Below are 10,506 nucleotides of genomic sequence, written 5' to 3' on the forward strand. Positions count from 1 at the left end.
AAAAACTATCAGCATAATGGGAATATAGAGGTCATACCTCAATATTATAAAGGCCACATATGACAAAGCTACAGCCAAAATCATACTCAATGGCAAAAAATTAAAACCATTTTCCCTAAGAAGAGGAACAAGTCAGGGATGCCTGCTTTTACAACTCTTATTCAACATAGTACCGGAAGTCCTAGCCACAGTGATCAGACAAGGAAAAAACATAAAAGGTATCCAAATTGGAAAGAAGGAAGTAAAAATGTCATTATTCATAGATAACATATTATACATAGAAAACCCTAAAGACTCCACCAAATACTACTAGATTTAACAAATGAATTTGACAATGTAGCAGAATACAAAATTAGCACCCAGAAATAGCTGGCATTTTTATACATCAATAATGAACTCTCAGAAAGAGAAACGAAACAATCTTATTTACCTTTACAACAAAAAAATTAAGGTACTTAGGAATAACCTTAACTAAGGGGTTAAAAGACCTGTACTCAGAAAACTGTAAGATGTTGAAAAAAGCAGTAGAGCAAGATATAAACAAGTGGAAGAATATATTGTATTCATGGATTGGTAGGCTTATCATCATTAAAATGTCCATACTACCCACCGCAATCTATAGATTCAATGCAATTCCTTTTAAATTAGCAACCGCATATTTCACAGATCTAGAACAAATACTCCAAAATTTTATATGGAATGAAAAAAGACCCCGAATAGCTGCAGCAATCTTGAGAAAGAAGAACAAAGTTGGAGAGATCACAGATATCAAGTTACACTACAAAGCCACTGTAACCAAAACAGCCTGGTACTGGCACAGAATGGGTATATAGATCAATGGAACAGAACAGAGAACCCAGAAATTGACCCAAGCCATTATGTTCAATTAATATTTGACAAAGTAGACAAGAGCATTCAATGGAGTAAAGACAGTCTCTTCAATAAATGGTGATGGGAAAATAGGATAGGTGTATACAAAAAAATGAAACTAGGCAATCAATTTATACAATACACATAAATAAACTCAAAATGGGTAAAAGACTTAAATGTAAGTCATGAAAAACCATAAAAATCCTAGAAGAAACCATAAGCAGCAAAATCTCAGATATCTTATGTAGAATTTTCATAGTCACATTGCCTAGGGCAGTGGTCGGCAAACTCATTAGTCAACAGAGCCAAATATCAACAGTACAACAATTGAAATTTCTTTTGAGAGCTGAAAACCAACTTCTGTGCATGGGCCACGAAATTTTAATCGCACTGTACGTGCGCACTCGCACGTGGTATTTTGTGGAAGAGCCACACTCAAGGGGCCAAGGAGCCGCATGTGGCTTGCGAGCCGCAGTTTGCCGACCACTGGCCTAGGGCAAGGGAATCAAAGGAGGAAATAAACAATGGGACTACATAAAAATAAAAAAGCTTCTGCACAGGAAAAGAAACCATCCTATATAATAAAAGGCCAGGGACCATAAGCGTAATGACTGGAACGACCACTCGACCAGTTGCCATGAGGTGCATTGACCACCTCTTGGTTCCTCTCCTCCCCCACCCCCCACGCCTGCCCACAGGCGAACGGGGAACCACGGGGAAGCTGGTGGGTGGCAGCGGGGTGGGACTGGGGACTCTGATGGATCAGCGATGGTGAACGGGGAAACCAGGGTGGGTGGCAGGAGGACCAGGCTAGCTGTCAGGCCATTGGGATCCTCAGCTCATCCCCTGCTGCTTGGGGGCTCAGGCCTGCAGGAAAGCGGGCGCCAGTGACTTCACCTCCATGTGCATGCACTGGGCCAGCCGCTGATGGAATGCACTGTCTGCTCTGGGCGGCTTATCCGGGTGCTGCTACTGCTGCTGGGGCTTGCGGCGATGACAGAAGCTGCGGGGCACACCCACGACCTACCCACCTCAGTGGCGGAGGCTTTCCGCCTGGGAACTGGCAAAGGGGCAGAAGATGGCCCTGATCACAGGCTAGGTACCCTACCCGCATGATTGCCTCTAGTCAATAAAATGAAAAGGGAGCTCACTGTATTGGAGAACATATTTGCCAATGATACATCTGATAAGGGGTTAATTTGTAAAATATATAAGGAACTTATACAATTTAACAAAATGAAGACAAGCAATCCCATTAAAAAAAATGGGTGCGAAGGACCTAAATAGACACTTCTACAAAGACGACATACAGATGGCCAAGAGACATATGAAAAAATGCTCAAAGTCACTAATCATCAGAGAGATGCAAATTAAAAAGACAATGAGGCATCACATCACACCTGCCAGAATGGCTACCATCAACAAATAAATGAATGACAAGTATTGGCAAGGATGTGGAGAAAAGGGAACCCTAGTGCTTGCTGGTGGGAATGAGGACTGGTGCAGCCACTATGGAAAGTAATATGGAGTTTCCTCAAAAAATTAAAAATGGAACTCCCATTTGACCCAATGATTCCACTTCTAAGAGTATATCCCAAGAAACTAGAAACACCCATCAGAAAGGATATATGCACCCCTATGTTCAGAGCAGCACTATTTACAATAGCTAAGATCTGGAAACAGCCCAAGTGCCCATCAGTAGATGAGTGCATAAAAAAGTCTGTGGTACATTTACACCGTGGAATACTATGCAGAAGTAAAAAAGAAGAATCTCTTACCATTTGAGACAGCATGAAGGGACCTGGAAAGTATTATGCTAAGTGAAATAAGCCAGTCAGAGAAATACAAGTGTCACGTGATCTCACTCACATGTGGAATCTAATGAACAAAATAAACTGATGAAAAAAAATAGATCCAGAGACATAGAAGCATGGAACTGACTGAAGAATCTCAGAGGGAAGGTAGGGGTGGGGCCGTGGCAGAAGAGTTTAACCAAAGAATTTATATGCATACATGCATAACCTATGGATACAAACAATAGTGTGGTGAAGGCCTGGGGGGAGGTGGGTGTGGAATGGGGGGCGGTCAATGGGGGGAAAAAGGGGACATATGTAATACTTTCAACATAAAGGTAAAATTTTAAAAATATTGAAAGATATACCAAGCCTCTTAGTTCCTGAAATTGGAGTACTCCTTCCCATTTCATCTCAGGTCTGCTGACAGCAGTGCCCTTTTGGAATTTCCCTACCTTCTTCTGAAATCAACCATGCATTTTTAAAAATACTTGATATATTTTATGCTGTATTTCCAAGTGTTTTTTATGAGTTGTTCAGTGATTTTAGAATTCCAGATTTCTAGAGAATGAAGTTGCCTAAGAACACTATGCTGTTGTTACACACTGCAGCTCTGCTTGACTGGAATTCTAGGTCCTACCCAGAATCTGAGATAAACAGGTCTGAGCAAGGGAGGATTCCTCGTGGCTTATCCTCTTGAAGTGACATCCCATTATCTTATTACACACATTCAATTGTCAGAGTTTTTTGAAATACCAATAGTGAAAGATAGCTTTTGTTCTTGAGCTTTCATTCTTTGAGTTTATTGATAGTGAGAATTCTAATCATTACCAGTCTCTTTCAAGGCAAAGGACCAACAAGCTCGTGGTTTAGGTATCCTAGTGCTCATTTGTGGTTTCAAAGCTCCAAATTAGTGACCTGTTGAGTAATGGAGATAAGCTCCAGGGAATTCTCGGATCTAGCAAGCCATGTGCTCTTTTTCTGGGTACACTGAAGATAATTTGATCCCTCAAGTCAGTGTGACTTTTCAGATTAAGAACCTGTGAGTACTTGGAATAAAGGAACAGGATTGGAAAACAAACTTTTTTTCACTCCTACTTGGACACATTGAAATAGAGACTTGACTTGCTCTTTCTTTTCATTTATTCATTTGCTTCTTCTATGGAAGCAATAAGCATATCTTATCTGAGAAATATGAAAGTGGAAACACTATTTATTCATTCCATAAATATTTATTGTGTATCTTCTATGTCTGTATCAGGCATGAAAAGGAAAGGCCTGGTAAAATAGGTCAGAAGATCAAAGGAGAATGGCAGATAATAGGCTGCTTTGGACCTATGTTTGCTAATTGGAGTAGATGAGGTTCAAATCAGGGACTGAGTACCCCCATGAATGTACTCTTGCATATGTACAGCATCTAAGAATTGAGATAGATGAGTGGGATACTCAAGATCCTAATTAAATCATACATTGATTGTGGAAAAAAGTAATAACCAGTTAATTAAATATAATTTACATAAGTGGAAACTATATAAATAAAACAAACCTAGAAATAGACAAAAATATAACTACATATAGTTTTGTTTCCAGACAAATCAAACTATTTTTCAATAGCAGAGGTGGGAGAAAGGGGTGGTTTGGGGAGAGCAGGATGAGGAGGAAAGAAGGGACTTTAATAGAATAGGAGTTAGGAAACCTAGCAATGAATAAAACTTGCCCCGTCATAAAATTCCCTTAAGCTGGGCTCTTCAAAATATCCCCATTAACTAAGATAAAGCGCCCACAGATGTTCAACCAGTTTAAGCAGTTGAATTAGCAGAACATCTAAATGTCTCTATTATGAAAAGAGATACTCTCTCATTCAGAAGCAATAATGAGCTGTTTCCCATTGATTGATTCCATTGGGAGGGAGACTAGGGAACTTCAATATTTTTTCCCTCTGTGATGTTATTGCAATGGTAAAGTTAAAAGTTAAATGTTAATGTTAAAAGTTAAAGAGGCCCACCCAATCACCTACACTGTAGCTGAGGAAATTTTTGTGCTGATGTCCCATAAATTCTCACTCCCACAAATTCTCCACTTTACTGCAGTATGACTTATCTTCCCCAGACCCATCACTAAACCATTTTAAGATATACTAAACTATTTTAAGATCAGTTTTTTGTTTTCTTTTTTCCTCAGTCCCTCCACCTCCAGTGCCCCCTAACCCTCACAGCTGTCAGCCTGCTCTCTATGAGTCTGTCTTTAAATTTTACCAAATTTATGCTTTTAAATTTTACACTTTTCTTCCTGAACCTCTCTGTAGAATCTGACAATACTCATTTAAAACTCTTCTTCTCTTGGCTTTCTCAAACCACTTCTCTTGATACCTAAGATCACTTCTAGGCCTCGTTTAAATAGATACTCTTCCTTTGCTCACCCTTACATGTTGCTGCTCCCAGGTGCCACCCTTGGCCTCTCATCTCACCCGACTCACTGTCCCCAGGTGACCTCATCTGCTCTCATGGAGTCAACCACAGTCTCTAGGTTAGGCTGCTCCCCCCACCTTTATCATCATAAAACCAAATGTCTTATGGGCATCTTCAGCTCAAATTTAAGATGTTTAAAAATGCACTCTCATCTTTCCTGAGCTGGTTCTCATTCCAGTGTCCACTCTTCCAGACTTCTACAGGGCTGACATGAGTGCTAGCTGCCTGCACGGAGACCAGTGAAGATTACCAGTCTTGGTTCTCAGGTCAGAATTTTTTTCTGGAGCAGCCCCAATATATTTTTAAAATCCAGGTGATTAATTAAGCATATTTAATACAATTAATATTTATGCTTTTGTAGCACTTTGCATATAAACAAGTTTCTAAACCACAAAAAGAAATTCTTTATTAGACCATGTAACCCAATTTGAGTTTGGAAAATTATTATTCTGTATACACACTAAATCAAAGTAGTAAACTGGCATTGTGGCTTAGGTAACTACCTTCTATGCATTTGATTAGTGTCAATCAATTCTCTAGATACTTGTATAAAGAAATTTAGTTTCTAACTTTTTGAGGCTGATGCTCTGACTTCTTAGAGTGCTCAGCAAAGTGAAGTCACTTCCTAAAGCCCAGCTTAAAATGATAATATATAGTGACAATTTATTGTGCTCCTAGTGTGGGTCAGGCTCTGTTGTGGCCACTTCGCAGTTAATACTTTAATCTTTATAATGACCCTACAAAGTACCTCAACCCTTTCATACAGATGATAAAACTGGGACTTAAGTCAGTGATGTGCTAGATCAGCTTTTATGGGCTGTGAGAGCCAATAGTATAAAGTCTTCCCAACCTTGCATTCAGTGACATAATGTTGGGAGCTTAAAATCAGCTCTGATGGGAGTATTTACACCACAAAAATTGGCACATGTGACAAATCAGGGCTTATTTATTTATTACTAGTGGCCCAGTGCACATAATTCGTGCACAGGGCGGGGGTTCTCTCAGCCCAGCTGCACCCTCTCCAATCGGGGAACCCTTGGGGGACATCCCTCTCGCAATCTGGGACCACTGGCTCCTAACCGCTGACCTGCCTGACTGCCTGATTGCCCCTAACTGCCTCTGCCTGCCTGCCTGATTGCCCCTAACTGCCCTCCCCTGCTGGCCTGATCTAGCCCCCAACAGCCCTCCTCTGCTGGCCTGGTTGCCCCCAACTGCCCTCCCCTTCCGGCCTGATCTCGCCCTAAACTTTCCTCCCCTTGCTGGACTAGTTGCCCCCAACTGCCCTCCCCTGCCGGCCTGATCTCGCCCCCAACAGCCCTCCCTTGCCAGCCTGATCTTGCCCCCAACAGCCCTCTCCTGCAGGCCTGATCTGCCCAGCAGATCAGGCCTGATCTCAATCCCAACTGCCCCCCTCTGCTGGCCAATTTGATTCTAATTGGTCAGTTTCTATGCCAGTAAGCATCAAAAGCTCCGCCTCCTAGGCAGCCATTGGCTCCTCACAGTTGACCCAGATTTGGTTTTTTTTTTGGGGGGGGGTTGGGGGGTGAGCTGTTTATTAAGTGGTTATTACAAGGGTCAGAGCACATAAGTGGTGTCAGTCCTGGGAATGTGACCTCTCAATGTTCATCATAAAGCCCCCAATGCTGGTCCTGGTGAGCCCCAAGGTCAGAAATGAAACTGAAAGGCCTCCGTCACATGCTGCTTCCAGGCGTCCAGGCTGGGCAGCTGGGAGGAGATGCCCATGATGTGCCAGGTCTCCTCATCGGACACCACTGAGGTCTGGTAGGACAGCAGCTGCATGCCTGCCTCTGCCAGGAGCCCAATCATGGTAAGCAGCATGGCAGGGTTGGAGGGCTGAGCCGGGAACAGGAGCAGGATCAGACCCCTGCAGAGAGGCACTTCTGGTCTGAAGGCAGCTCCGTTGAGTGCCTGCAGCACAGGTGTGGTGCCCTGGACAAAGCCCACAGCCTGGTAGAGGGCACCTGCCAGGGTCATGCTCAGGAGGCCTTCCCCACATCCTTGCTCTCCTGGCACAGTGGGGTTATGGGAGGTGGCTACATTGAGGCCGGTCTCCTTCACCAGCAGCTTGGCGTTCACCAAGTTCACATCTGCATGATTAGAAGCGTCTTTGAGGAGGCCGACAATGACTTCGGGGCTCAGGCAGTTCCTGGCATTCTTCAGGGATAAGCCCTACATTACCACCTAGATGGTCCCTTTGGGGGACCCTGCCCAGGCTCACATCAGAGTCCCCAGAGCTTCTGCCAGACTGATCCAAGGTTTGGTGTGTGGAGAGAAGGCACTGGTAAGGGTCTGGGCATTCACAACCTCCGCGAGGGCTCTCCACTTCACCATGTCCACAAACTGGACAGAGATCTCCTCTCGGCAGCAGCTCCGGGCCTCCTTGGTGCTGGTGCCCAGGTGGGGGCAGCTGATGACTTTCTTGTGGTCCACCAAGGCGCGGTCCCGAGGCGGATCCTCCGTGAAGATGTCCAGCGCTGTGCCTATGCACTGCCCGGACTGTAGGGCCTGGAGCAGGGCGCCCTCATCCACGATCCCTCCGCGGGTGTAGTTCACCATGGGCAGGCCCTTCTTGCACAGGGCGAAGGTGTTGTGGTTCAGCAGGCCTGTCGTGGAGGGCAGGAGAGGGGTGTGCACAGTGATGAAGTCACAGAGGGGCCAGATCTCCTCTAGGGGCAACTGCTGAATGCTGAAGGAGGCCGAGACCTCTGGTTAGATGATGGGGTCGTACCCTACAGTCTTCATCCCGAAGGACTGCATCCAGACGGCCACCTCTCTCCTGATCCTCCCCAGGCCAAGAATTCCCAGGGTCTTTCCATTCAACTCAGTTCCCATGAACTTCTTTCGGTCCCATTTGCCATCCTTCATCGAAGCGGTGGCCTGGGGAATCTGCCTGGCCAGACACATGATCATCCCACAGGTGAGCTCTGCAGCACTAAGACTGTTCCCATTGGGAGTGTTCATGACCAGGATGCCCTTCCTCATGGAGGCCTCCAGATCCACGTTGTCCATGCCGGTGCCGGCCCTGCCCACCACCTGGAGCTTCTCTGCTGCGTTGATGACATCCGCGGTCACCTTGGTGGCCGAGCGGAGGATAAGGCCTTCACAGTCCTGCAGCTTGGCTATCAGCTCCTCTTTGCTCAGGTTCTGCTTCTCCACCACCTGCAGCCCTCCATCTTGCAGTATCTTCCGGCAGCAAGGGTCCAGGCCGTCACTGATGAGCACTTTCTGTAGATTTGCGAAGGCCATTGCTGGATCCCACCTCGGCCTTGGGATCTACCACTCTCCCTGGACAGAAACACCGCTAAGCCCCCAGATTTGGTTCTGATTAGTCAGTTTCTATGCCAGTCAGCGTCTCTGAGCCTATCAACGGGGCCTGATCAGAAAGGCAGGGCTGACCAGCAGCCCCGGTGGAGTCCTGGAGAGAAATGGAGGCATGGCTGCTGGCCAGACTGGGAGAGAAAGAGAGAGGCAAGTGCTGGTCAAAAACTGCCACAGGCAACGGATCAGTCCCTGCTTCTCTTTTCAGGCCTCTCTCTGGCCCTGATTTGCAGTCCCCTCAGCAGTCAGTGCTGGAGCACCACCCTGCAGCGCAAGCAGTCAGCACTGGGTTGGCACGGCAACCCAGCACTGACTTCCAGTCTGGTGGAGCTTCGGTGGTAATGGTGTTACACCCTGGCTCTTTATTATAGAGATAAGAGTATCTTATTAAACATTTACCAGTACACCACAGTTTACAGCTAGTAACCAGCTGATCCAAGATTCAAACTTAGATTTGCCAGTCTCCGAACTCTTGCTCTTCCTCCCTGTACTAGAAACCATAGGCTGAAGTCAGTATCCAGCACTTCCCTAAAGCTCTGAAGCTCTCTTTGTAGAAGACTGCACCCCCTTCCCTAACTAAATTCTGCTAACTCAAAATAAAGCAAAGTTCAGCCAGGGGCTATCCAGAATTCCCTTTATTCTATTTCAACTCCTGCCAGAAAGGAAAGTCAAATAACAAAATTGTTAGAGAAAAACCAAAGAGATGGAGACAATTCGACTCTTGTTTGTTCAGTATCTGTGAATAAGTGCAAAGGAGGAACTGAATAAACCATTAGTTCTCCAATGGCTTGAGGAACCCCACTGGAGAGCTCTTTCACTTGGCAGTGAGGAGAAGAACCCCATGGAAGCCTTAATCAACACCATCTAATTAGGATAGATCTGGAGTTTAATATCTGGGCCAAGTGTCCATCTGCTTCCCATTTCCAATCATTTAGCACACATTAGAAGTGAACAGAACATAAACTCAGAGCAACCTTGGCGATGCATTTCATTTCCAAGACAGGAGTAAGGCAAGAAACAAACTTCTAAGAAGATAACAGAATGGGCCTAATGCCTTCTAAAATCTGGCATGGGCTGGAGTCCAATATTGAGAAAATAACCTTTAATAAATAATTGTTTTTAATGACACTGGACTCTCCTCTGGCTAAGAAGATATAGCAATCCCAAGGCCATTTTTAGTAGTCTTGCATATTCATTTTGCATGTATTTTAGAGTTCTTTTCTTTGTATGCTAGTTTCCTCTTTGGTTTTAAATTACTAATTCTTTGAGTGTAGAGACCATATCTATTAAGTCCTCATAATAATACATGAATTGCCTGTGCTTTGCTCTTGCTTATTTTGCTTAAAGGAAGTGAGTGGGGGGATGGTAAGAGTGGAGCTGGCAATAGCACAGGGCAATGTTCTTCTCACATTCAACAGAGAAACCACCATCTGTGACACCTTCTCAGTCAGTAAAGAATGCGTGTAATTGCCTTCTCAGGAGCAATCAGGCCAAAATTCGAGTCTTGAAAGAAAGCAGAGGAAGCCTCTCTCTCCAATAAACCTAAGAAGTGTGGAACAGGGGAAGTACTTGCCCTCTGAGGACTAGCAGTGACACATTAAGGACAGTAATGACAGCACAATCAAAATGTTGGCCAGACTAGACTCTAACCTGGAGGTTCTGGGGAAGAGTCTTCTAAGCCATTCAGGCTGTTGGCAGGATTTCAGTGCCGTGCAACTGTAGGCTTTCTCTCCATTTCCTTGCTGGCTGTCACTCTCTGGTCCAAGAAGCCACCCAGATTGCCTCTCTCATGTATCCTCCATCTTCAAAGCAGCATTGGGTCACTGAGTCTTTCTTGTGCTTCAGTCTTTCTGAATTGCCCTTCTGCCACCACCTGGAGAAAACTCTGCTTTTAAAGGGCTCGTGTGACTAGATTAAGAACACCTTTTATGATTTATAATCTTAATCACACCTGCAGGATCCCTATGCCATATAACAGAGCATAATCACCCACATGGTATCACAGGTTCCCTCCCCCCCCAATATTCATGGTGGGA

The 10,506-nt window shown here is 44.9% G+C and overlaps 1 pseudogene across 1 annotated transcript; it reads right to left on the minus strand.

Moving 5' to 3' along the window:
* Positions 1–6,796: 6,796 nt before the first annotated feature.
* Positions 6,797–8,398, minus strand: LOC308239000 (D-3-phosphoglycerate dehydrogenase-like; annotated as a pseudogene). The gene has a single exon. The product of its transcript is annotated as a D-3-phosphoglycerate dehydrogenase-like (transcript).
* Between the last annotated feature and the right edge of the window lie 2,108 nt (positions 8,399–10,506).

The sequence above is a fragment of the Plecotus auritus genome, assembly GCF_963455305.1.
Source record: "Plecotus auritus genome assembly, chromosome: 1".
In the NCBI taxonomy this organism is placed as follows: domain Eukaryota; kingdom Metazoa; phylum Chordata; class Mammalia; order Chiroptera; family Vespertilionidae; genus Plecotus; species Plecotus auritus.